The sequence below is a fragment of the Diceros bicornis genome, chromosome 22 (genome assembly GCF_020826845.1).
Source record: "Diceros bicornis minor isolate mBicDic1 chromosome 22, mDicBic1.mat.cur, whole genome shotgun sequence".
Lineage (NCBI taxonomy): Eukaryota > Metazoa > Chordata > Mammalia > Perissodactyla > Rhinocerotidae > Diceros > Diceros bicornis.
In genome coordinates this window covers 40,396,341-40,422,428 of record NC_080761.1, presented here as the reverse complement: position 1 = coordinate 40,422,428, position 26,088 = coordinate 40,396,341, and the positions used below count along the sequence as shown (strand labels likewise).

At 37.3% G+C, this 26,088-nt stretch overlaps 1 protein-coding gene and 1 long non-coding RNA gene across 4 annotated transcripts in view; both read right to left on the bottom strand.

Moving 5' to 3' along the window:
* ADAMTSL1 (ADAMTS like 1) overlaps window positions 1–26,088 on the bottom strand; it is an 855,592-nt gene that overhangs the window by 801,187 nt on the left and 28,317 nt on the right. The gene's annotated exons all lie outside the window — the stretch shown is intronic.
* On the bottom strand, window positions 10,366–25,691 carry LOC131420089 (uncharacterized). Its single transcript, XR_009223462.1, has 3 exons — window positions 25,271–25,691; window positions 24,986–25,099; window positions 10,366–11,874 (listed from the first exon to the last, which is right to left on the bottom strand). It is a non-coding gene; the product is annotated as an uncharacterized LOC131420089 (long non-coding RNA).

Below are 26,088 nucleotides of genomic sequence, written 5' to 3'. Positions count from 1 at the left end.
GCTCACAGAAGAGAGAATTAGTGAATTGGAAGATAGAAAAGGAAAAAGAAACAAAAAAAACCTGTACAGAATGTGGCATAGAGAGACAAAATGATGGGAAATAGAGAATACAAAGAGATATGAAGGTTACAGAGAGAACTAACAGAATCTAGTTCTGATTAGAATCCCAGAGGGAAAATGCACAGTGTGCTTTGAATTGGCTTTTTTTCCCCGTAAAATAAGCGACAAAAAGGATGATTTCCTCCTGATCAACGGTCATATTTAAGCAGCTAAAATGTATCTTTTGGATATGCATATTCAAGTATGCAGGCAGAAGAATTACTAAAACATAGGTAAATTGTATAAGATAAAATTGAATAGAAGCCTCATTTAGTTAAATTTGTAGAACTACTTAAGCTTGTCCACGCTTTAAAAACAGCTAGTGACATGGAAAAGAATTACGTTAACAAATGAAGTCAAAGAAATGTTTACCTTTCCAGTAACAAGTATTGTGTAGATTAAGGATTTTTCTTTTTTTAATTTTATACTCACAGGTTAATTTAATTATGGACCGATTCTGAGACTCCTAAGACTTCTAATTAGCTATGACTGTGTGTATCCTAGATTTAAAAGGCCATTTAAAGTCAGAGTTAAAGGAGCTTTGATAGTTATCGGGCATTTGGAGGCCAACAAGCCAAAACAAATTTAAGTCACTAGTTTGGAGATCCTAAGGAATTTGCTCTTGTCAGATGAGAAGACAAGGAACTATTCTTCAAAGCCAATAGCTGGCTCTAGAAAAGAAGGTTATTTTAATGTTCAAAGGATACTTGGCAGTTTATTTAACTATATTTTTTGCACCTTTACCCCACCCCCAAAAAAATCAACTGAAGAAAATAGTGTTCTGATGCTACATTTCATTTTCTCCTATCTGATTGCCCTTCACACAAAAAAACCAGCATTAAGGCCATATTTCAAAAATCAAAGTCTTGGTATATAAACAGAATTCGTTATTTATGTGTATATGTGTAAACAGATATACATGTACCAATAACCAAATTTACTAAACAGCTACTATACATGCAAATGTTTAGGGAAACATTAATTAAAGTATGGCATTAATTAAAGTATGGCATATTTATCATTATATATATAATTCAATTTATCAATCATTTTCTATGCTCCAGGAACTGTACCAGACTTGAGTTAGACTTGATTTCAACACTTGAAAAGCGTGGATTTCCATGAGGAAGACACATAAGCAGATAATTTTTGGTGAGTGTAATGCCAGAGGTACACCTAGGCAATTGCAAAGACAGGATTAAGCACAGGATGTCAGTGGAGCACGGAGACACCTAATCCAGTCTAAAGGGCAGAGGGGAGGGGAACCAGGGACAACATCCTGGAGAAGATGATACATGAGCTGAGACTTGACTGGTGAGAAGAAGCATATGGGGTGGAGAAGGAGAACGTCGTCCTGTACCTAGGCAACAGCAGCAGCCCGGAAGACAGGTCAGTGTAGTAGCCTGAACATCTACACAGCTAAGACCATGCAAGCATGAAATTAAAGGTGATGAGGGAAAGGGGACAGGCCGTCCAGGAGGCTCAGGACACCTGAGGTGTCACCTCAGGTCACCATGAGGCCTATCGTCCATGCCCAAGTGCTTTGATTTCACCCTGAGGACAGTGGTGAGTCACTGAAAGGTTTTAAACAGGAAAATGGCATAAATGCTCAGTGACCAATTCGACCAGGTAAGGAGGATGTTGCCATGTTCTGAGTAACAGCTAACAAGGTAGTCAGGGTAGAGAGGAGGGGAGGTTTTTGAGGACTTGTTGACAGGATATAATGGGTCCATGTAGCAAGAGTCTAAGATGACTCCTATGATTTTTGTTGACATAATTGGACAGATGGTAGAATATTAACTGAAGGAGGAATACTGATCATCTAAAACGAGAGCTGGGGAAAGATGATGAGGCCACGTTAAGTAAGAAACATCAGTCATAAAACCCAAGCGGAAATGTATAGCCAACATCTGAAAACACTACTTGAAGATTAGCCAAGAGTTGAAGGCTAATGAAAGAGATCAGCCCAGAAGTGGAGAGTAAGGTTACTCCAGTGATCTACGACTGTCACTATTTTTACTCTATGTAGGTAGGTAGATATAAAGAAAGGACTTAAATCTAAACTTTAAAAGAAAGAGGAAACAGCACCAGAAACAAGGACATTTGACACTGAAACCAAGTTAAACTCCAGTGGGCCTTAGAACCCATTGATATAAATCAGCAGTAAAACACAGCCTGGCCTGACTGCTTGAGAGAAATATGTTGCCATGTCATTGACTCTGCATATAAACCATTTCTAGAACATATAAGAGAACTATAACACAGCCCTTCTTTTGCCCAATAAGGGACCTAACATTCATTGTACTTGTAGTGTCATATAGGATAATGCCAAGACACTCCATTTTCCTGTATGAAACCACATATACATATAGACACATATTCTCACACACACTGTCTACATGAAAATCCCAGTGTCCTTTGTTTTCACATGTTCTCCTAAGCCTTTATTTCATTATATAAGCAAGAGAGCTAAGCGTTCTTTTATTACATGTACCTATTCTCTGGGTCCCTAAGTAGGTCCTTGAATTACGTAACATTCCTCACCAGAAGGCATTAAAAAGGGCATTTGAGGAAATAGAAATCGAACAGTTTCCTATTTTAAATAGATGTGCATCCATTCCAAGTACTTTATAATAGTGTAATAGAATATGTTATGATACTCTGTTATATTGTTTTAGCTTTTCCAAAGTGTGTACTCAAGAGTTTATGTGATTGTGTCTTTAATTCAAACAAAACTGGGGTCCTCATTGGGCTTCATTGAAAATTATGTATATTGTCCGTGGGGTGAAGGATATATATTATTACATATACCAATATGCAGCATCGTGACTTTTCATCTTAGCGCTATGCTATATGAATTATTTTCATGATTTTACATTTACACAGAATTTCATTTTAGATTTTTAATATAGCACATAATATGGACTCGTACTACCAACAAAAGTTTGCATATGGCTAACATAACCTCTTTATAAAATTATTTTCTACTTTGTTACTATTACAAATATTAGACTTCAAAAATTATCTATATTCAGCTTATTAAAAACACTCTCTAAGAATAACTTAATAATGTGTAGATAAGACATATGTTTTTAATCTACAACTCGATGTTCTACCTCAGTCAGTATACCACTCAAATATTTCTTCTGATCTCCTTTTTAGACAATAAATAGCATTTAATACTCGACAGAATTTCATGTATATTTCCTTAGCTCTGTAAAAAAAAAAAGGTAAGATGGGTAAAGGAAAGAGTATTACTGCGTAAGAGCTTAAATCCTGCCGAAGGGTGTTGATTTACTGACTAGAATTCCTTTTTGTTTGTTAGAATATGGCTGAGCCATGTGTCTGAAACCAGATACCTCATGAAGGAAAGTCAGCCTCCTCTATCTCAGAGCTTCCTTCCTCATAACTCAGTCTCATTTACTACTCCAGGAAGCACTGTCACACATTGTCTTCCCTGCTGAAGAAGGATCAAAATTGTCTAAGAAGTATCATTCTCTAATACCACATCTCCTTCCTATTTCTTGTGAGGCTCACTTCTCCCAACAGAGGAGAAAAATTGGATTTTAACTGGCAATCTAGTAAACACATCGTTTCTATTCTATTTGTTCTTTGATGTTTATGCAGAGTTGGATCTATGCAAATTATCAAAATTAGGCTTAAGAAAGGTAAAGAAAAAAATTCTAGGCAGTGAGTAATACAATTCAATAGGGAGATAAGTGCCTGAAACTACGAGGGGAGGAACAAAGTTTTATCATACAAAACTCCTGAAGCAGGACACAGAAAGAGGCCTCAGAAGAAAGAACTAGTGAAGCACATCAGAAATATCTTAGGGGTCAACACAACTAAAAGCCGCTACTAGCAGTACTTTGAATAGGAAAAACAATCCTATGTGAAATGTCATTGAGGTAGTTATACACCATTCTGCATTTAAAAAAATTATGTTTAAAACCTCAATGAAGGACTGTCAATATATTAAAAAGTCTCCCAAGGATCTTAAAAAATAACTAATTATCAAAATTCATTTATGGATGTTGGTTTTAAAATGGCATAGTGCTAGCTAGGGTGTAGCACATCCTTACCTAACATTACACTAAAATCTCTCTGAAGATTCAGAAATAGACGAAGGCAAACCAGCTCCAATAAATGAGAATAACACATAGCCAGAATCTGGGAGAAAATTCAACTAAGTACATTACCAATGGAGGTAAACTAAGAATCAAACGTCAGTCATCAACGCTGGCTTTATCAGTTGAAACAAAGTACACTCACCAATCTGAATGAACATAGGGATACAATTTCATCCGCTCCTCTTTGCCAAGCCTTCGGCTGGAGACCTAACATTTGAACTAACCAGAAAATTGGGCAGCCATACCTCTATAGCATGAGTAAGCAATCTGAAATGTCCAGCATACTGCTCTCATACATCCTCTCAGTTCTTCTCTTCCAATATGTATTTAGAAACTGCAATACTCAGGAAGAAAATACACACAGAGATAACACACACACACGACAACACACACACACACACATACACACACACACACATCAGAAAAAGGATGGAAACTGCCAGTGGCACATGCATTCTGGGAGGTATAGACTCAACACATATAGTACATGAGGTGGTGGAGGACAGAGAAGATGAACCCAGCACACATTAAGACTTGTAGTATTCGATGTAATCAATCAGTTCACAGTTTCAAAGAACCAGGAAGAGAGTAAGAGAAGATTCCTCCTCAAACAACTAAAGCCACATTAGACAAACGTCTGTGCAACAAAGAGTGCAGCAAGAGCAGTGCATAGCCACTTGCCCTCCAGTTGTCTAACAGAAAATGAGATCTGACAGTTCAGCAGTGGGCAGTGAGCAAGGCCAAGGGCAAGCTACACACCCAATCTGTTGGCAAATACCAAGTCTGGATAGATTTTTCATTGTCCCAGGGTGAATAAACAAAAAAAAAAAGGAAAAAAACTTAAGCAAAACAAGGAAAATTACACAACATTTGGAGAAAATGTAGAAACTGTATACATTTAAAAATTATTTACTACAGGAACCAAAAGAATATCTCAGAAAAACAGTTGACGTCCTCAATAGGACACAAAGACATCTATGAATCAGGAACAGAAATCCATAAAGAAAGAAAAAGCTGAGATAAAAAAGTAAACTAAATCAGATAAAGTAGGATGACAAGGAAACTAAAAATCCAATTACAGATTTATAATCTCCATTGGAAGTACTTTACCTCCCTAAATCTCATTTTCATCATCTAGAAAGTTGATATATTGATATGTTTACCTAATTGGGTTGCTTTGAGGACTGTGTGCAAAGTGCTCTGTGGAGTGCCTGACCCACAGTAGCTGCTCAAGAAATGTTAGTTTTATTGTTATTATTACTATTATTGCCCATCTTTAAAGAATTATAAATACACTAAGCAATTTAGAGATGAATCTAAATTAAGAACATAAGAATAGCAAATCATAGCCAATTGGATTGGCAAAAAGACTGAAACTAATTAACTATGAAATTATCAATAATGTGGCAGTGGGAACGTAAGTTGGTGTAAGTCATCTGGAAAGCAATTTGGCAAAAAGTATCAGGAGCCTTAAAATGGAATGTACCAAGAATTCCCAGAAATTCCAATTCTAGGAGTGAATGTATATGTGTGTTTTTGTTTCCTATTTATGTCTACTGAAAGCTCTAAAGACAATGATCAACCCGGTAGCAATAAGCTTCCCTTAGTGCCCATGTTAAGGTCCTGAAACATAATTCTTACTAAAAGCAATCATGGCTTTTAGAGAAATATCTGAATTCAGTCAATTTGAATTTTAATAAAAATTTCATTATATTGAAACCCAAATACTTTTACATCCATGAGTTCATAATGATATTTTAAAATGTTGGTCACTTTCACATGCATACAGGGAAGACAACATGAAGACAAACACACAGGGAAGATGCTATGTGACGACGGAGGCAGAGACTGGAGTAATGCATCTACAAGTCAAGGAATGCCAAGGCAATAGATGTTAGCTCAGGGCAGGTCTTCCTCAGCAAAAAAAAAAGAGGAGGATTAGCACGGATGTTAGCTCAGGGCTGATCTTCCTCAAAAAAAAAAAAAATGGAATGCCAAGGATTGCTGGCAACACCAGACGCTGAGAGAAAGGCATGGAACAGATTCTCTCTAGAGTCTTCAGAGAGAGCACAGCTCTGTTGGCACCTTGATTTTGGACTTATGGCCCCCAGAACTGTGACAGAATAAATTTCTGTTGTTTTAAGCCCCCCCAGAAAAATATTGGTCACTTTCAAAAGATGATAGAAAACTAAGTCATTATCTTGGGAACCACAAAACAAAAGGGGATATTAAGCACTTATTTTTTTCTTACACACACTGCACCACTATGTATTCAAACAATAGAATAATGGGAAATATCCCTTTAAAAAGTAATCCAACTAATAAATGAAAAAGAAATGCTAGAATTAGAATATTACCATTTGCAACCTTCAATGGATAAAGAGATACAGCATTGTGTATCAACATTTGCTAAAATCACACACACACAAAAGACAATAAGACATTATGGGCTACACTTGATAAAGTCTTGCCAAAAAGATGGAACACGAGTCTGATCCAGTCTCTGGGTCCAGCGGCCGATTTGCAGAAATGTCAAGGACTGGAGACCATGTTGGACTGTACCACGTGTGAGCAATCAACAAACCCCAGATGCAGGAGGCTCTACTGGTCAAACGGCCCTCGTTCCATAACAGAAATTTGTAAAGAAAAGAAAAGGGGATGGAGGCACTTACAGATAAACAAAAATTAGAGGCATTTCATATTTTTAAAAGGACAAGACTAAACTATATTATTTATGGATGCACATTTGCACAATCACATTTTAATGATAAAGCTATAAAAAGGAAATCACAAGGAAGAATAAATTACTATAAAAGGCAGAGCAACGGTTACTTATTTATAGAAGGGAATGGTTTGTGACCTTAATGAGGCATACGGAAGAGGCTTCTGCTAGATGGAAAAGTTGTATTTCTTGACTAGGGTGGTGTTCACCTTATAATTCAGTAAGCCATATATTTGGTTCCAGTGGTTTTCTGTATCTGTGTTTTATTTTATAGTAAAAAGTTAACACAAAAACAAAAAAATTAGTAAATAAGTAAATAAACTCCTTCCATCACAGCACTCTGACATGGCACTGATTTTAATTACTTACTCCTTCTTTGTCTTCCTTATACACTTGTTTCCTTAAAGCAACAGCTGTGCCTTGAGGTGTTCATTTCATACATTCAGAAGGTATCCTGGACCCATCTTAATCTGGATCTGTCCTACAAGCTCTTGATGGGCCTCTGAATTCCTAAAGTTGTGTGTAGTTTACACTAGATTTGCAACAATGTAACAATTTTTCTTCCGCTAAATGGATACTCAGTAATAGATTAATTTGCTTCTTTGCACTAGTTCAAAATTTCGCAGGAGAAGAACAAAGCAGAGAAGACACAGTGAGTGGACAGGCAGCGGTCCGGTCCCTGGCTAGTATACGTGCAGTCATCACCAACAAAAAAGGCTTGATTGGCTTTACTGCTGGGTTGTAGGATCACTCTCACCGTGGACTGGGATATCTGAGCATTCTGAGCAGACCAAATCTATCTTGCATTCTCATAGCCTGGAGATCAGTGAACCATATGTACTTGGATGGTTACTTGAATGCCCTTGGAGCCTCCAGCTCTTACAGAATCAATTACTCAAGCCCCATTGAATTGAAATTCTGAAAATAATTTCCTTTTAGTTATAGAAATTGTCAAAATCCTGAATACCCCAATTTATCACGAATAATGGAATTCTCTATAAGGATACCATAGCAATCTTGACCAGGACTCAGTTGGCTTGGTTTGTCTCTAATGATTAGATAAACTTAAAATAATAAGTGGTGTGATTGCTTTAATTTTTTAAAAAAAGCAGGCTATACACAGCACATCAGTTAGTAATTAACATTGATGGAATATTTTTTATTCCACAATACCAGAAATCTATCATTTCATCAATGAGAAATCAATATGCATGCCTTTATGGTCTATAATAATTCATTTCTATTTAATGTAAGTATATTCTCCGGAGATACAAAGAAGAAAATATGCTAAATTTCAGTTGTATCATATTTCCTCTTTTTCAAATTAAATTGCTTGCTTTTATTCTGATATAAAATTATTTTCTCCAGTGAAATGTTCATAGGGAAAATATTGGTACTGTCCTTCTAAAATGTACGTCAAAAAATAGGTAGAGGGGCCAGCCCAGTGGCATAGTGGTTACGTTCGTGGGCTTGGCTTCGGTTTGCAGGTTCAGATCCCGGGCATGGACCTATGCACCACTCATCAAGCCATGTTGTGGCAGGCATCCCACATATAAAGTAGAGGAAGATGGGCACAGATGTTAGCCCAGGGCTAATCTTCCTCACTAAAAAAAAAAAAAAAAAAGGTAGAAAAGAGATAAAAATTACCATGAGGTTTAAAAAAAGTTGTTTTACTTTGTCTTGATTCCAATTAATTTCCAAGTTGTCCAATATATGTTATTGTAATTGTAAAAATGCTAGATGGCAAAAAAGCTAGATGAAGCTTGAATTCTGTTTTTAAACAAGAGAATTATTTCTCCCCAAAAGAAAGTCGTTGGATAAAAATTTTTTATTTTTAGATCATTGTAGAGTCACATGCAGTTGTTAAGAAATAGTACAGAGATATCCCATGTACCCTTCACCCAGTTTACATTAAATTAATGGTAACATCTTACACAACAATAGTACAATATCATAACCAGGACATTGACATTGATACAATCCACTGACCTTGTTCAGATTTCCACAGTTTTACTTATACTCATTCGTGTGTATTTAGTTTTATGCAATTTTGTCATATGTGCAGGTTCATGATGTTCATGTATCTATCACTACATGACAGTCAAGACACAGAAGAGTTTCAGCACCACACAAGGATCACTTATGTTGCCCTTTTATAACCACATCCACCTCTTGCCTCTCTCCCTAACCTCCAGCGACCACTAATCTGTCCTCCATCTCTACAATTTCGTCATTTCGAGAATGTTATATAAGTGGAATCATACAATATTGAATATTGTTTTTAGAGTTTGGAGGATATATGGTTCCAGTAAATTATGAGTTTTAAAGTCATAGGCAAAAAATCTAGAGAAGGAAGACACAGGGATGACGTATCTTATAAACAAAACAACCGCCATTTTTAAGTAAAGCTGCCCAGAGCATAGGGTGTTACATCAAGAGACCAACAAAATATTTTTACTACACAGAAAGAGCTATTTTTCTACACATAATATGTCACTATGTCACTAATAATTAACCTTGCAAACTTTTTGATCAATTTTCAAAGACCAGGGAGGTCAAGGGGACATGCTTTTCTTAGTTTTCTTTTCAATTTTCTTTTTACCACGATTTGTAAGAGTTTGTCTAATTTTTATGCTGTATGTTCCACTAAACTAAAAAATAATAATTTGTGGACATAAATCTATTAGCACGTCAAAGGTACAGCTAAATATCACGGAGGGGAATTTACAAGTGAGAGCCAGCGTGACTACTCCAGCTATCACTGAGAATTCCTTTTTTGAAAATTTGGCTCTTAAGTAGGAAGATGAGGAGACAGGGTGTAGAATTCTGTTATTCCTAGGAATTTTTCAAGGATGAAATTGAAGGGATCTACTGACAAAGATTACTGTTAGGCCAGAGGGATGAAGGACCACAATGGTTTTAGTGTCCTTCAATTTGCATCTCAATTTGGACTACTTGATGTTACACAATGAAATGACTCATGTTAAAAAGCAGGAAGCCACTAGAACTCATGCTTCCTGAATTGAATGTCTAGCCCTTTACAGTGAAAAACATGCAGACATCAGAGTAGAAGGACTTCCTAAAAATACATTCATTTCTTTTGATTTCTACTATTTTTCATATGGAATTTTTTTTCACCTTCAATCTCAATTTCAACAATACTGCTGCCACATTTTATTACTTGAACAATAACTATCTTTAAATCACTCTTTCTGTAATGAAGTGTCTTCTTGAAAGACTAGTGGCCATGCTCTAATATTCTCCTTAAAATTTCCAAATGATAACAGTCTAATAGCTAGCCTTCTTTAGTATCTAACGATGCTTAAAAACTCCACCCATACAGAGGGATAGAGGAATAAATATGTTATGTTATGTTATGATAAACATAACAAATGTTATTTGTAGACTCTCTGCAGAGGTTTGTGGGTTTTCAAACAATTCTCTCTATGTTTGACTCTTTCATATGTTTGAAATTTTTCATGATAAAAGAAAAAAAAACTTCATCCTCAGAAAGGGACTGGATAGAATTGGGAAAATCATAAATTAAAAATTAAAAAGTACTTTAATGGAATTGTTCAAATGTACCTCTTAACCTCATTTGTGTATCTCAAGGGCATTTTGCCAAAAGGTAGCTAATTGCACATTTCTGTGCCCTGAAGGTCAGAAGCAATCCTATCTTCTGGACCCCTGCCCTGACACAGGGTGACATCATGAGAAATAGTTTCAATCAATGTGGGTTCTTAAATACCAACCGACAATTACTTCACCAGGAAACTTGGCAACAAGGCTGTGTACTTTGAGTATGACATCACTGTTGAGCCAATGAAATAACTACATGCTGTGCAAGGTTGTCTTCAAAGGAAGAAAACTGAACACCTTTATTAAGAAAAATGGATGAAAACATACTTGAAATTTGAAAATATACAACTATATCAGAATCATGATTTCTAAAAATATCACATAGGGGAAATTGTGTAATTGGTCCAAGGAACCTCCGCAACGAGGATCATAAGCAGATCTAGAACTTGGAATTTTTTAACTTTAAGCATTGCTTGTGCCAGGATCTCATATTTTTCTGCTGTGTCATAGTTATAGATTATTATACATATAAAGCTGGTCGTGGATTTTTGCTCTAATATTGGATGTATGAAGTAGAGCATAGTACTGGGAGATGGGAGATGTCAGAAAATTGACTCTAACCAGGGCTTATTTCCATAGACAAGGATCATAACACTTGATAATGAGCAAAAGACCAAGAAGATGAAAAATGCAAAAAGACTGACAGGAAAGTATTTAGAAGGTATCTTGTGATATGCACGGTGAAGTAAATTCACAGTGAGGAGTAAATTTCTGTGTCAAGCTTTCCTTGCCCTCCCAGTCCTAGAGAGTGGTCCCCTGATAGCCCTTCAGGTCCCAGCTGAGGCTGGTAAGACCTTGCCTGGGTTCTGGCTTCCGCCCTGGTCTGTTGAGAGAATATCAAGACACACCTAGTAAAGTAGACCTGGGAATTAGGACACCTGGGTGCAATCCCCAGCTCTGCCCCTTAGTTGTTTTGTGACCTCTGGCTAGCTCATTTAACCTCTACAAAACTCAGTTTTTGTCATCTGTATAGTAAAGATAACCAATCTCCCTGCTGCCAGGGAACATGTTCTTACATGACAAAGCTCTGTATAAAAGTGAGTTACTGTGTTTCTAGGATTAGCATGGGAATTCCACTTTAAACTAATCTGTCCCCAGGGAGTCCTGAAAATGGACTCAGATTCTTGAGGTTCTCAGCATGGGTACAGCCTGGGTAACCACACCCATGCTGCTCCACCCTACAACTCCCTTGACAGAAATGGGAATGGCCTGCAGACATGCTCCTTCTCACTGCTGGCTCTTCACACAACAGCCAAGGTGTTCCAGATCAAAATGCAGCTGAAGCTGAAACCAAATAAGCAGATTTTGAAATTAGGGGCCAACTTGCTTTAACTCTACTCAGTTAGTTGCCTGTTTGCAAAAGTAGTTAGAAAATGCATTACTAAAATCCACCCTATAGATAACATCTCTGATGCCTGGGTCACCATGGTAACAGGTGCTTGAGTTTTTCAGGAACTGAGAGTTGACTCTTTGTCCAGTTCAGTCTGGTTAAGACTACTGACTCATCAACTGGGCCTGCGTAGATGACTGATAGGTGACTGTGACATCGAGGATCTGAAAACTCCACACTCAGATCATGGCAATGCCGCCATTTTGTGAACATGCATCCATGCCTCCTATGAAAAGCCATGAAGCTCGACTATGCTTGCACAGATCATCAATTACCTCACTTCTCCTCAGCTCCAATCACCTATTCCCACTCCAGACCACCCTGCCCCTTTATCCCATAAATATCCCTAATGCTCATTTTTGGGGGAGGTGGATTTGAGACTGATTCTCCCATCTCCTCACTTGGCTGCCTTGTGATTAAACACTTTTTCTTTGCAAAGTCATCGTCTCAGTGATTGGCAAAATCGTGCAGCGGGCAAAACAAACATGGTTCAGTAACAACTTAATGTAATCATTCAAAAACTTTTGGAACAAAAACAACAATAAAATGCCAAATTGTTCATTATCTCCTTATAAGTAGTCACAACATTCATGAAAAGTTATTATTATGCCCATTAGAAAGATGAAAAAACAGAGGCTCAGAGAAATTGAAAACTTGTCTAAGTTCACTTAGTAAAAAACTGGCAGAGCCCAAGTACATACCTAGGACAAAATGATTTCAAAGTCCCTTTGAAGCTTTATGCTAAGTTACCTGAAAATTCTAAGTTCCAATGGTAATTTAAAAACACATAGGAAAGGTAAATTGGTTAAAGGTATACATTAAAATCACTTTCTAGCCTTACTGAGCTATTTATTTCCAGAATTTTATTAACTTGGTAAAGACTTTTGCAAATGAACGAGAATCACATTAATTTAGGATCAGGAAAGGAAAAGGGGTGAACCGTCCAGAGACCTGATATAGCTCCTATTCATTGAGCATTTACCATGTGCCAGGCATTGTGTGATGGGATGATGTGGAATGGAAATGAAGGGCTCTGTGAAAATGCAAAGGAGGTCTGTAAAGTATAGGCGGAGGTGGCGATGTATCTCCAGGCGAGATGTTAAAAAGTCTGAGATGACCACAGGGAATGAGAGAAAAGAACATCTTTCTCATGTATTAGATTATTAGTCCTTGAGGAAAAGAACAATGTTACATGCTTTCCTGTGGAAAGCACGTAAGGGGAAATATCCCTTTAAAAAGCAATCCAACTAATAAATGAAAAAGAAATGCTAGAATTAGAATATCACTATTTGCAACCTTCAATGGATAAAGAGATAAAGCACTATGTATCAACATTCGCTAAAATCACACAACAGAAAGACATTATGGGCTACAAATGATAAAGTCTTGCCAAAACAATGGAACCAGCATCTCATCCAGTCTCTGGGTCTAGCTTATAAAGGGATATTTCCCCTCATGTCCATACTGAGTACAGTGCTGTGCATGAAGCAAAGATCAATTAATGTTTATAAAATGAATGATGATTAGAAACTGAGATCCAAAGCAGGTGTCGTACAGAAGGTCATAGTCAATGGGACAGCATGAGACTTTCCCTAAAGTATCTTGACTTTTCTTTCTATAATAGTGACCAAGACTGCTAGTTATTCCTTGTATTCTTTCTCCTTTTCTTGCACAGTAGTAGAATCTCCAAGTCCTTAGCTGGGCAAATAGCTACCTGGAGTAAAGACTACCTTTCCCAGTCTTCCTTAAAATTAGACGTGTCCATGTAACTAGGTCTTGGCTGATGAGATGCAAGCAGATATGATACACACAGCTTCCAGCGAGTGTCCTTCATGGGGGGGGCATGCCCTCCTCTATCCCTTTGTCCCCTCTGCTGGATGGAATGTAGCCACAATAGTGGAGCTGGAGAAGCCATCTTGGACCAAACCTGAAGACTGTGTATTGAAGACAATACACAAATGGAGACCCAAGAAAGAAGGAGCCAGGGATCGTGAAGCCACGAACCAGCCTGGACCATTAGCATTTGATGAGAAAGAGAAATGCATTTTTACATCTTGTTTAAGGTGCTGTCAAACTTTGGGTTCTCTGTCACAGCTGAAATTAACCCTAACAAACACATGACTTGTTCTCCCAGTGACTCCTGTGATGGACCTGAAAGGTAAGCAGTGCCCAGACCACTGTCAGTAGAAGGTCATAAAGACCTATTTTATGGATAAGTCAGATCAGTCCTGGAAAATCAAACTGAGAAAGTCATACTCTAGGACAGACAGCAGGGCTCAGGGCAGAAGAAAGAAGAAAATATAGAAAAGAAAAACAGGTCAGGTTAATAATTTAATCATGACTGTGATATATTTCAAATACTCAGTAAAGTTGTGGGTGGGGAAAGAGGGGTTATCATTATTATCTATTTCTATAATATCAATTAAATAATCATACAGAAAAGCTAAAAATAGCAGACCTTGAAGGCAGTAGTATTTGTCATATACTAAAGAAAAATGACATTAATTATGTAACTAAAAGTCTAAACGCTGTTTGGCAAAATCCTTGGCATACATTTAACGTTTCCTTCATCTTCTTTGCAAAATTAAATTCAAGATATTTGGAAATCCTTTCAAGTTTCTTTTTCACCTTTAAACTATGTATAGAATTTTTATTGGCGCTTGAAAATACTATAATGCATCATAGTAGTAAGTTAATATTCCCACAGGCAAAAAGCTTTAGAATAATGTAAGATATTCATTCAGGAAGTCTCTAAAATTTTGAAATAATTGTGAGCTACTCAATACTTTTAGGGTCCTGATAAAATAAAAAATTTAAATTTCTGCTTAGAATTTAGGTTAGCCTTGATGTAAAGTATGATAGTATTAATATCAAACCGATATGAGTTTTCTTAACTACTGCCTGGAATTATGACAAGCCCAAATTTCTCATGGAATTTAATAGCGTTATCTTTCTATAATAGTACATATTGTTTATATCAGGCAAGATCTCACATGTTCTCAAATGTAATTTTTAAGGCTTGGTTTCCTTTTCATTGGCATGAAAGAAATGTGGGTTTCGGTTTGGTTTTGGGTTTTGGGTTTTGGTACACAAATTCAGTTTTTAAATCACCTTACTTGAATTGCCCTGGAATGTGTTACGCACAAAACATAGAATGCCACAGAAATCACAGCTAATTAATATAATTAAGGACAAATAGAGGAAAAGAACAGTTTGTCCAATGCCCAATTAATGAGCCATTCTTCATCTAGGGATAAGCAAATTATTTTGGCTCAGGATTCAGCCTAAGACATTGTTAGTACTCCATGAATTTTACTTGGAAGAAAAATGTCAGCTAAAACAATTTTCCTGCAACAAAAATTAATGCGATAAACTTGCTCACAAAATTTGAGCCTGTAATAAACAAGACTGCTAAGTATTTCCCAAAATGGAGGGAATATTTCTACAAGTTGCTTCTTTTCCCCATGATCTCATCTAACCGTCTAGTGGAAAAACAAATCTTAACACCATTTATTGTGGCTCTATTGTCTACACCGCTGTTAAGAGGAACTAGGAAGAGGGTTTTGTGAGAAAGGATGGCTTGCACTCTACAGCTAAAACCTACCCATCCCTTCTTAGTGGAGTTAGACTAGCAGGAGGTAAAATGACTTGAGACACAAAAAGGAAGAATGAAAGAAGAGACATTTGGAAGGAAGACTAGAAAGAAAAGCAGCTAGGGAAAAGTGAGATGAAGGGTAAGATCAACATATTTTGGTAGGTGGGTGTATCAGTTTCCTGGAACTGCCATAATTGCCGCAAACTGGGAGGCTTAAAACAAGAGAAATTTATTCTCTCACAGTCTTGGAGTCTAGAAGTCTGAAATCAAGGTGTTGTCAGAGCCACGCTCCCTCCGAAGGATCTAGGTGAGGATCCTTCCTTGCCTCTTCCTCGTTTCTAGTGGCTCCCAACAACTCTTGGTCTTCCTTGGCTTGTAACTGTGTCACTGCAATCTCTGCCTTCTTCCTCACATGCCCATCTTCTCCTCTGTGTCTCTTGTGTCCTCTCTTCTTATAAGGACACCAGTCACTGGATTTAGGACCCACCCTAATTCAGTATGACCTCATCTTAATTACATTTCCAAATAAGGTTATGTTCTGAGGTTCTAGGTGGACATGAATTTGGGGGGCCACTATTTAACCCACTACAGTGGGGAACAAAGGCCAAATCTGAGTTATCGCTTCCCTTAGCATTGGAGATTGACCTACGTAGAGGCAAAAATTAGGCTGGCAAGAGAGCAGCAGCTGGAGCAGTAGAGATGATGAGAAAGATTGAGGATGGTGGTGTCAGAAACCCAAAAAGCTGTAAGGCTAATTGTGGCAACCTTACCCTGGTGGTAGTATCTGTCAGAGTCCATTAGTGTCTAAGGCATGCCAATCAGCAATAATAGCAAGTACGGGATTAAAGAGAAGCAGCAGCAGTATCTGGAAGGCAGAAAAGTGGCGGAGGCCAGAATTCTAAGGAGATTACAATGGACTCCTCTACGCTCTCATTCTCCAGCAGTGTTTCTCAAACCGAGAGTGTATGGGTCTGTGAGTTCCTCTGCAATATTTCATTTCTTTTTATATGTTTAAAATATGTATATACACACATATATATATTTGATCTATCTTTGAATTCCAATCAATCCTTCTAATACTAGTTTTCTTGAGAACACTGGAGCATTTTTTAATTCTTCTTTTTCATTTTCATAAAAATCTAGGAAAATAAAATATACATTCTGGATCATCTGATAGCTATGAAATTTTAGCATACATGTTAGTGGTAACAATTAAGGTGTATGAAACTAGGCTGATTTTAATTTTTGCAGCTAATGAGAAAAAGAAAAGCACTGAACTCAATATTTAACGTCCACGCTCAAGCCAAGGGAAGGACAATAGCTCTGCGGCAGCAGTACAGAAAAGGCTCTCAATGGTCCAAGTGGAGGAAGGGACCAGGGAAACTGAGTCACCCTGTAGACACGCGGGCTGCCAGCACCTAAACCTACTGACTGTTCAGTCACCTGTGTTTCTCAATCTTAAGGCGCTTTACTCTGGAACTTTCTTTGCTATCTTCTTCAAGTCTTCTATTTGTGTAAATCACCTAAAATATCATTAGAGTTTTTAACTATTTTATGTCAAAAGAAGAGCACACTGCCAACAATATTGCCAATTCTATCAATATGACCAAAATCTATCAATATAACCATCAATACTATCAATAATCCATTAATATTATTATCAATACTATTTGTACCAAGCAGTATAGCCAAACAAACAATATCAGAATTCAGTGTTCAAACTATTTTTTTTTGTTGTTGTTGAAGAAAATTCACGCTGAGCTACCATCTGTTGCCAATCTTCCTCTGTTTGCTTGAGGAAGATTCGCCCTGAGCTAACATCAGTGCCAATCCTCCTCTACTTTGTATGTGAGTTGCCGCCATAACATGGCTGACGAGTGGTGTAGGTCCATGCCTGGGATCTGAACCCATGAACCCAGGCTGCCGAAGTGGAGCATACCAATCTCAACCACTATGCCACAGGGCCAGCCCCCAAACAATTTTTTATATATAGGATAATGGATTATGAGACTTAGACTCTCTCTCTGCAAAACATCGATGGCATCTCTCTCCAAAGAAGGTCTTATAACCACTTCAAAAAGCATTACAAGGTAAAATGTACTCATGAAAAATGCAAATTTCTCTTAAATAAAATATTTCATTTACATAAAATTAGTCTCATGAATAACTCTGCATGTTTGGATTAAAAATGAAATATTCAGATTTTTCTGTGGTATTTGGTTGTCATTTACAAGAACTTCAGAAAATATTTTTTAAATTCTTTTCTCCTTTGAAAGCTTTCAAATTTAAAAAAACAGTTTCCTAAAATAAAAATTGAATAAAGAAACATAAAATTAGAAGCCCAAAAGACATTATAACCACAACCCTAAATTTAGAATTTTCAAGACTCATGCCTCAGCAAACCAAGCAAATCAGGAAAACAAAAGCCCTCCTATCCTTTTGCTGACAATATAGCCAACAGGGTCTCCTATTCTGGGTCCCAGGAAGGGATGAGGCACTTTGGTGACTCAACAGCCTGAAAGGTTTCCAAGAACTGGAGGGCCACGGAGACAAGCTTTGCAGTAGCGAAAGAGGCAGGCCCTTCTGTGTTCTTAAGAGACAGTCACAGCTTGCATTTACAAGGTGGCAGATAAAATCTCTATAATTTAATGTCCACATGATATAGCAAACATATATATGACCTAAAATATACACACATATACATGTGTATATGTATATTTACCTTATTCTTCATTATTTTTAACTGAGGCTATATCCATTTTCACATAACCCCTGTCTTGCAAGCTGAATGCTACTGTTGCACTTCTTAAGGGGCCTCAGGAGTTTAAGAGCAGCCTGGTACCTTTTCACCTTTAGCTTGACAGACTCCAGGTCCAGCACCATCAAACGGCTGAACTGGAAGGAGTGGGAATTCAGGAAGTTTCGGGGAAACATGAACCTTTCCTGTACAGAGTGATTTCCATTTTAAGTGAAAACCCTAAACAGATCTAACTCTGTTTAACTTTTTTCCCCTCCTAGAACTTAAGGTTGTTAACCTAGACTCAAACCCTGGCCCTCTACTTTCCCTATTCTCAGGATCTAACCCCCTTATTTGTGTAAGAGAACAAATGCGTCATGGGCACACTGAGGGAAAATTGAAACAGCTGAGCACAGCTCCTTGCCATGCCTCGACAAGTCATACAATTCTATGTCCCCTGAGCTTTTTATGAATAACTAGATTTTGGGGGTGTTTTTCCAATTGAAAAGTCATACAGATATAATGATGGTTTTTTTTCATATTAAACCATTCTGAAAAATATACAACGAAATGTAAGCCTCATTAATATCCCAGATCCTCTAAGTCCCTTTCCAGAGGCAACTACTATAAACAAACTTCTTATATATTTGTTGGCCAATTGGCATGCAGCTCGATACTTATAAAGGTACAGTCAAAGCAGATACCAAGGCCCCAATATACCTTTAGGAGAATTACCCAAGTTCACCAGGGTTGTACTTCCCCAGTATATGCTGAGGAGCCTCAGGGAAAGCAGCTCACCCTGTGGGAAGAGAAGGCCTCACTACACAATAAATTCAAAGACTTCAGAGGAGAATATGTAGGAGCAACACGATGTGCCCACTTGGCTGTCCTGTTAGCCAGTTACGTGTGCTGACACCAGAGTCCTGGGGACAAGGAGCCATAATAAAGGGTACATCTCTTTCAGTACTGTCATGATTTGCAGACTGTCAACAGAGTTCTAATATTTTGTCTGATTTTCTAATAGAGAATTCAGCAAAGTTGCTGGGTTCTTTTATTCACTCATTCAACAAGCATTAAGAGCCTATCATGGCCAGATACTGTTCTAGGTACTGAAGATACAATAGTAAACAAAATACAGTCCCCATTGTTGTGGAGCTTAATTATAATGTGAGGATGGAGGAAGAAAACTAAAAAATAATAAAATGCCAGTTAGTAATAAGAGCTATGAAGAAAAATAAAGTATAGTAAAGGAGAAAATGATGGGGCAGAGGGTGCTATACTATATAGAATCATAAAGGGAACAAGGGAGCCAAAGGTAGGAGATAAACCCATGAGGCAGTCATGGGACCAGACCACTGTAGGGCTGTACAGGTCATCCACTGTAGGGCTGTACAGGTCATCTTAATGACTTTGAATGTCACATTAAGTCAGATGGAAAGCCTATGGAAGACTCTGAGCAAAGAATAACACAATCTGATACAAAAATGACAAACAAAATACATGACATTCCTCCATACTAATTACATAACATTCCCTCACACTGACAGTGACCAATTAGAAAATATAATGGGAAAAAAAACTCATCCTCAGTAATAACAAAAATAGCAATGAGACAGCTAGGAAGAAATCTAACAAAAGATGTACAAGACCTTTCTGAGAAAATTACAAAACTGGATTGAAGGGCATAGAGGAAGACCTGATTAAGTGGGGAGACATGCCAAATTCAAGAATGGAAAGACGTAATATCATAAATATGTCATTTATACCCAAATTAATGTAGACAATCAGTACAATTTCAATAAAAAAATTTTATAGAAATTGACAATTGATAATAAAATTCATATGAAAGAGCAGAGGTTCAAATACAGCTAAGACATTCTAAAGAAGAAACAAGCAGGAGGCAGCAGAGTGGAGAGGAGAGGAACTGCTTCCCAGATAACAAGACTTACAATATTATACCATGTTAAACTGTAGTAATTAAAATATGATTGTATATGTACAGGAATATTCAAAAAGAACTACGCAGCAGAATAGAAAGCCCAGACAAAATCCTATACTTTTATGAGAACTTGAATATGAGAAAGAAGGCATAATAATTAAATTTTCCATGGGCAAAAATAATTAGATGCCTGTCCCACAGTAAACAAAACAACAAAAAATAATTCTAAATGGATTAAAGACCTATAAGTAAAAAATAAAACTTCTAGAATAAAACTTTTATATAAATACTTCATAAGAATATTTTTATGATCTCAGGGTCAGGAAATTATTCATAAATGGGACCTAAATGTATTTAATAAGAGAAAACTAACTTTATAAAAATGCAAAGTATTAGAACAAAGAACATCATAAACAAAGTTAAAAGATAAGCCACATACTAGGAGGAGATATTTGCAACATATAAAAGAAGTAAAGGATTAGAATCCAGATTACATAAAGAATTCCTACAGGTCAATGAGGACAAACAACTCAATAGAAAAATGAGCAAAAGCTATGAATAGTAGAACACTAGAAACTAGAATATCTTATAAATATAGAAAAAGGTATTCAACCTCACAGATAATCAATGATAATCACAGATAATTAATCAATGTTGTGACACCACTTCAAACTCACCATTTTGACAAAAATAAGATGTCAAGTGCTGGTGAGGACACAGGAAAAGGAGCTCCCATGCAGAGCTGGTGAAAATACAACCACTTTGGAGAACAACATGGCAATGTGCAGGGAAGTGAAAAATTTGCACACCTAGGACTAAGTAATTCCACTGCTACACATACATACACCCTGGAAAAACTCTGCACAAGTGGATATGGATGCAAGGCAAAGATGGCCCTGAAGCATTGTGTGTGGTATGAAAATATATGAAACAACGGTGTTCTGTATATCTCCTCTTTATGCTTCCAGATGCAGAGTCCACCCTTCTCCATGATGCTGTGACCTGGAAAGCTAATCTTTAGGGGCTACAACAATGACCCCCTTGCCCTCTGTCTTCCAGTTGAGATCATCCAATGGGGAACCCCAACAGGAAGTCAGAGGGAGGGAAGAGAATGCAGTCAAGGTATTTACTCTCCTCTCTTTTTGAGGGATCACAGGGAGGTGGCTGTATCTCTATGAAGGACACAGCTCATGTCAGGCCTCTCTAGACAGCTCTCTCTGGGAACAATAGCCCTGTGTCAGGTGTAGGGGTGGTAATAGGGGTGCTGTTGCTTCTGTGAAATACTGCATCATCCCTTGTTGAATTCTGAAACTTTGCCCACATAGTTGTAAAAGATCCTTCAATAAATTCTCCTTAATTACCCAGCATGAGTGTGCCATCTGTTTTCTGTTGTGACTCTGATGGATATAAACCTATATGTTTATCAATAGAAAAATGCATAAACTATGATATATTCATATAATGGAAATATTAAACAGCCATTAAAATTTATGACTAGATCTCCATGTATCAACATGAGTAGATCACAAAAGCATAGTGTGGCATAAACTAGTTACAGATTACTTCATTTAGGATAATATATAAAATTTATATAAATGTTTAAAATTTAAAAATACATACATTCACATATATGTGGTTAAAAGCATAAAAAGAGAGATGGGAGGAAACCCATGAAATTCATGGTAGCAGTTGCCTCTGGGGAAGGACGGGAATAGGATTAGGAACAAAGGTTCAAAGAGGAATTCACTGCTATCTGTAATATCTAATAGTTAACAGAGAAGAAATGTGACAAAATGCAATGCACATTAATTCTAGGTGGTAGGTATGTGAGTACTTTTTATAGCATTATCTGTACTATTGTTTTCCCTTCTTTTTTTTTTAATATATAATTTCTAAAGTGTCTCTAAAAACATCCAAGAACATAAGACATTATGGTAATAGCAAGTAATAAAGTGTGGGGTGGAGGTTGGTTTTCCATCTTGTGGTGTCAAAACGAGGAATGGTGACATGTCAGAAGCATTTCAGGGACTCACAGCAGAGACCTGGCAAACCCTGTGGCCATCTTTGCAAAGAAAATGATGCCACATGCTGGCTGGGAGTGCAACTGTGGAAATCACACGAGACACATGTGGACACTGACTGTGTCAGTCCTAGAGAAGAGAGATGAGCAAAGCACTCAGGTTTCCACTATTCTGCCAAAGGAGAGTAAGTCAGATAAATACCGTTGTCTCCACAGCACTGTTGAGAACTAGGCTGCTCTGGCTCAGAGTGGCCAGGATTCCAAACAAATGAATAAGGGTCTTAAACAGTCACAATATGTTCATTAATGAAAGAGGAAAAAGAAAAAACACCAATCAGCCAGCCCTCTCCTTAGGCCCCTAGGATGTTTCCCACTGAACTATGAACATAAAACCTCTACTCTCGTTCAAAGCCCTGCTTAATAGTAGAAATAACCTAATTTGTTTTTCTTGACCAACTGACCTGCCTTTCAGTACCTGCTGGGCAAACTGGCACGGCAAGTGCTCTATATTCCCTCACTCCCGCGTGGCTCCCACCTGCTGTCTCTGTCCCTGGTAGAACACCCTCCTCACCTCTACCAGCGGCTCTCTAAGAGCAACCCTCTCTGGAAAAGTGCTCATAATTTAACCTCTCTTGCAACCTTCTCGCACAAAATATGAAGGTTCCATAAGTAAATGCCTTTAAGTATATTTTGTAAACACAAGTATGTACTGAGGACCCATATATTATTTAACGTTGTACCTTCATTGTATACTTCAGGTTGTCAGATACTAGAACGGCAGCGACTTATAGTGGGATAAGAGTTTGGAATCATTCAGATGTTTCTAACTACCTATATGATCCCGGATAAGATGCTGCAACTGCCTGAGCCTCAGTTTCCTCCCATGTAAAATGGGGGTAATAATACCAACCATGCAGAGAGGATTACATTCCAGTCACGGTTTACACTCGTCCTGACATCCCGTCCAGGTTAGTATTTGTCCTATGGTTGTTGCTGTTTTCCTTTTTAAAATATTCTTATTAATATTTGCATTAAATTAAACCAGAATGGTTTAACTAGTTTGTAGTTTCTGGTAATGATGCAATAAACCATTTCGTACTTTGAATTTCTGCCACTGTCTTATCAACTAGTATGTGAAACGCTCATGCAGTCAAGAGTTTTCACTGTTTTATTTGTAATAACCATAAAACTGCAAACAACCCAGACGCCCATTAACAAGTGAATGATTATTAAACAGTGTGATAGATCCATATGATGGAATGTTCCTGAGCAATAAAAAGGAATGAAGTAATGATACACATAACAAGGATGAGTCTTAAAATAATTATGTTGAATGAAAAGAAAGACAAAAGAATACATAGTGTACGATTCCATTTACATGAAACTCTAGAACATGCGAACTAATCTATAGTTACAGAAAGCAGATGAATGTGGTTGGTTGCCTCAGGTGAGATGGGGGAAGATGGGTGAATCAACAGGGAGAGATTACAAAGCGGCACAAGGAAACTTTTGGGGGTGATGGATAAGCTCATTGTCTTGATTGTGGTGATGGTTTCACCAATGTGTACCTGCGTCAAAATGTATCAATACTATCTGCACATACTTTCAACACTTATAGTTTATTATATGTCAATTATACCTCAATAAAGCTGTTTTAAAAAAAAAAGAGTTCTCATTGTAATTTAATGGGGTTAAATCTAGAGACAACCAGCATTCAACTGATGCTGTTTTCCGGATACTTTCCTGTCTTCACACAACTGACACTTACAAGGACAATATACATGGCACTCCCTAATAAAATAAAGGTACTTTAATACCTGGGGTTTGAGACAGCTACTCCTGCTCTCAAATGGTGGTAGGAGTATTCTACACTGCTATTCCAGCCAACCGCTTGAAACACCACTCAGTTTGGCTGTGACTCATGCCTTAGCCTGAGAAAGGCACAAAGCTGCTAATTCACCAGTCAGTTGGTGAGATGGAAAATGGGAGGAAGTACAAATTAGGCGTTTATGAAATGTGTATAGGAAATAAAGGCTAAGCAGTCCTGCCAGAGAGCATACTGAGTGTAGTCTGAACACTCTTGATACAGTGGTTTCATCATTTATTGTGCTGAAAAGCTGCAACTATTTTTTAGTAATGCTTTGTATATTGCAATGAACCCTTTTGACAGCAAGGAGCTCAAAAAATGAAAATACATATTTAGTGAAAACTAAGTACAGAGTTTCCATTTCAAAAGAAAATTGAGAATACTACTCAGCCATAAGAAATGATGAAATCCAGCCATTTGTGACAACATGGATGGACATTGAGGGTATTATGTAAAGTCAAATAAATCAGAGGGAGAAGGTCAAATACCATATGATCTCACTCATTAAATAGTAGATAATAACAACAACAAACAAACACATAGAGACAGAGATTGGATTGGTGGTTACCAGAGGGGATGTGGGGAGGGAGGAGGGCGAAAGAGATAATTAGGCACATGTGTGTGGTGATGGATTGTAATTAGTATTTGGGTGGTGAACATGAGAACATGATGTAATCCATGCAGAAATAGAAATATAATGATGTACACCTGAAATTTATACAATGTTATAAACCAATGTTACCACAATAAACAAAAAATGTAAAAAAAAAAGATGCAGGACACAAAGAAAAAAAGAGAAAATTGAGGATAAACATGTAACTTGAACAGAATGTTTGTCAACATTTACCATCCACCACGGGCGCCATGGTCAATCACCGACCACGTGAATACGAGAAGACATCAATCTGCCCAAGAAGCATCAACATCTGTTTCAAAATTTCATATTTTCAGAAGATGGTACCTGAAGATGAAGGGTAGCATATGCAGTTGCAGAAAATGTGCTCACAGATTGCTCTGTGATACAAGACTTTTCATTTAGGTAAAATAGCTGTTCCTCTAAACTAATTTCATTTATTTCAATTCCAAGTTTTCTTGTGCGCATAAGAAAAATGAAGCAATACTATTAACGGACCACACTGCTCATTAGCATAGATTTGCAAAGAGTTGAGTGATCACTGCCATCAGATGCGTCAAAGAGAAGTCAGGTAAGTGAAGACCAATAATCATTTGATTCCTCACATGCATTCTGGAAAAGAGGAAAGCTTTTGGAAGTTTATTCTGTCTTCAGTGCAACAGCTGACCATAGTGTGATTGCTATGGCAAATTCAGTTAACAAGTTCATCATTGAAGATAAAAGTAGTTGTTTTTGTGATGTAAGCACAAACACAAATTTGGTAGACCATAGCATCCTGGTAAAAACAATGTTCTCACAAAATTAAGAAACATATAGTGCAAAAATATACTTCAAATAATTTAAAATCGTGCCCAAACTGTGACAGTCAACCAATCAAAATAGCTGTAGTTTACAAAATTACCAAGTGTAGTGTAAGTGTGTGTGTATTATAAAGTCAATGCCTTATAATTTTTAGTTATTTTACTTTAAATATATATACACACACAGATGTATGTATACAGATACATGTACACATATGTATGTAGTTTCATAGATTTATTTTTTAGTTACCTTATATATATAACTATATATATATATAATATATGTAACTATATATGTATAGTTGTATAGTTTTTTGTTGTTAGTGCCGTGGGGTCAATTCCAACTCCTAGCGACTCTGTGTACAGCAGAGCAGACCCCTGCTCAGTCTTCCTGTGCCGTCCTCTCCCATTCCAGCGTTGTATCAGTTAACACTCTGCTGCTCTCCATAGGGTCTTCATGGCCAATTTTTTCAGAAGTGGGTGGCCAGGTCCTTCTTCCTAGTCTGACTTAGTCTG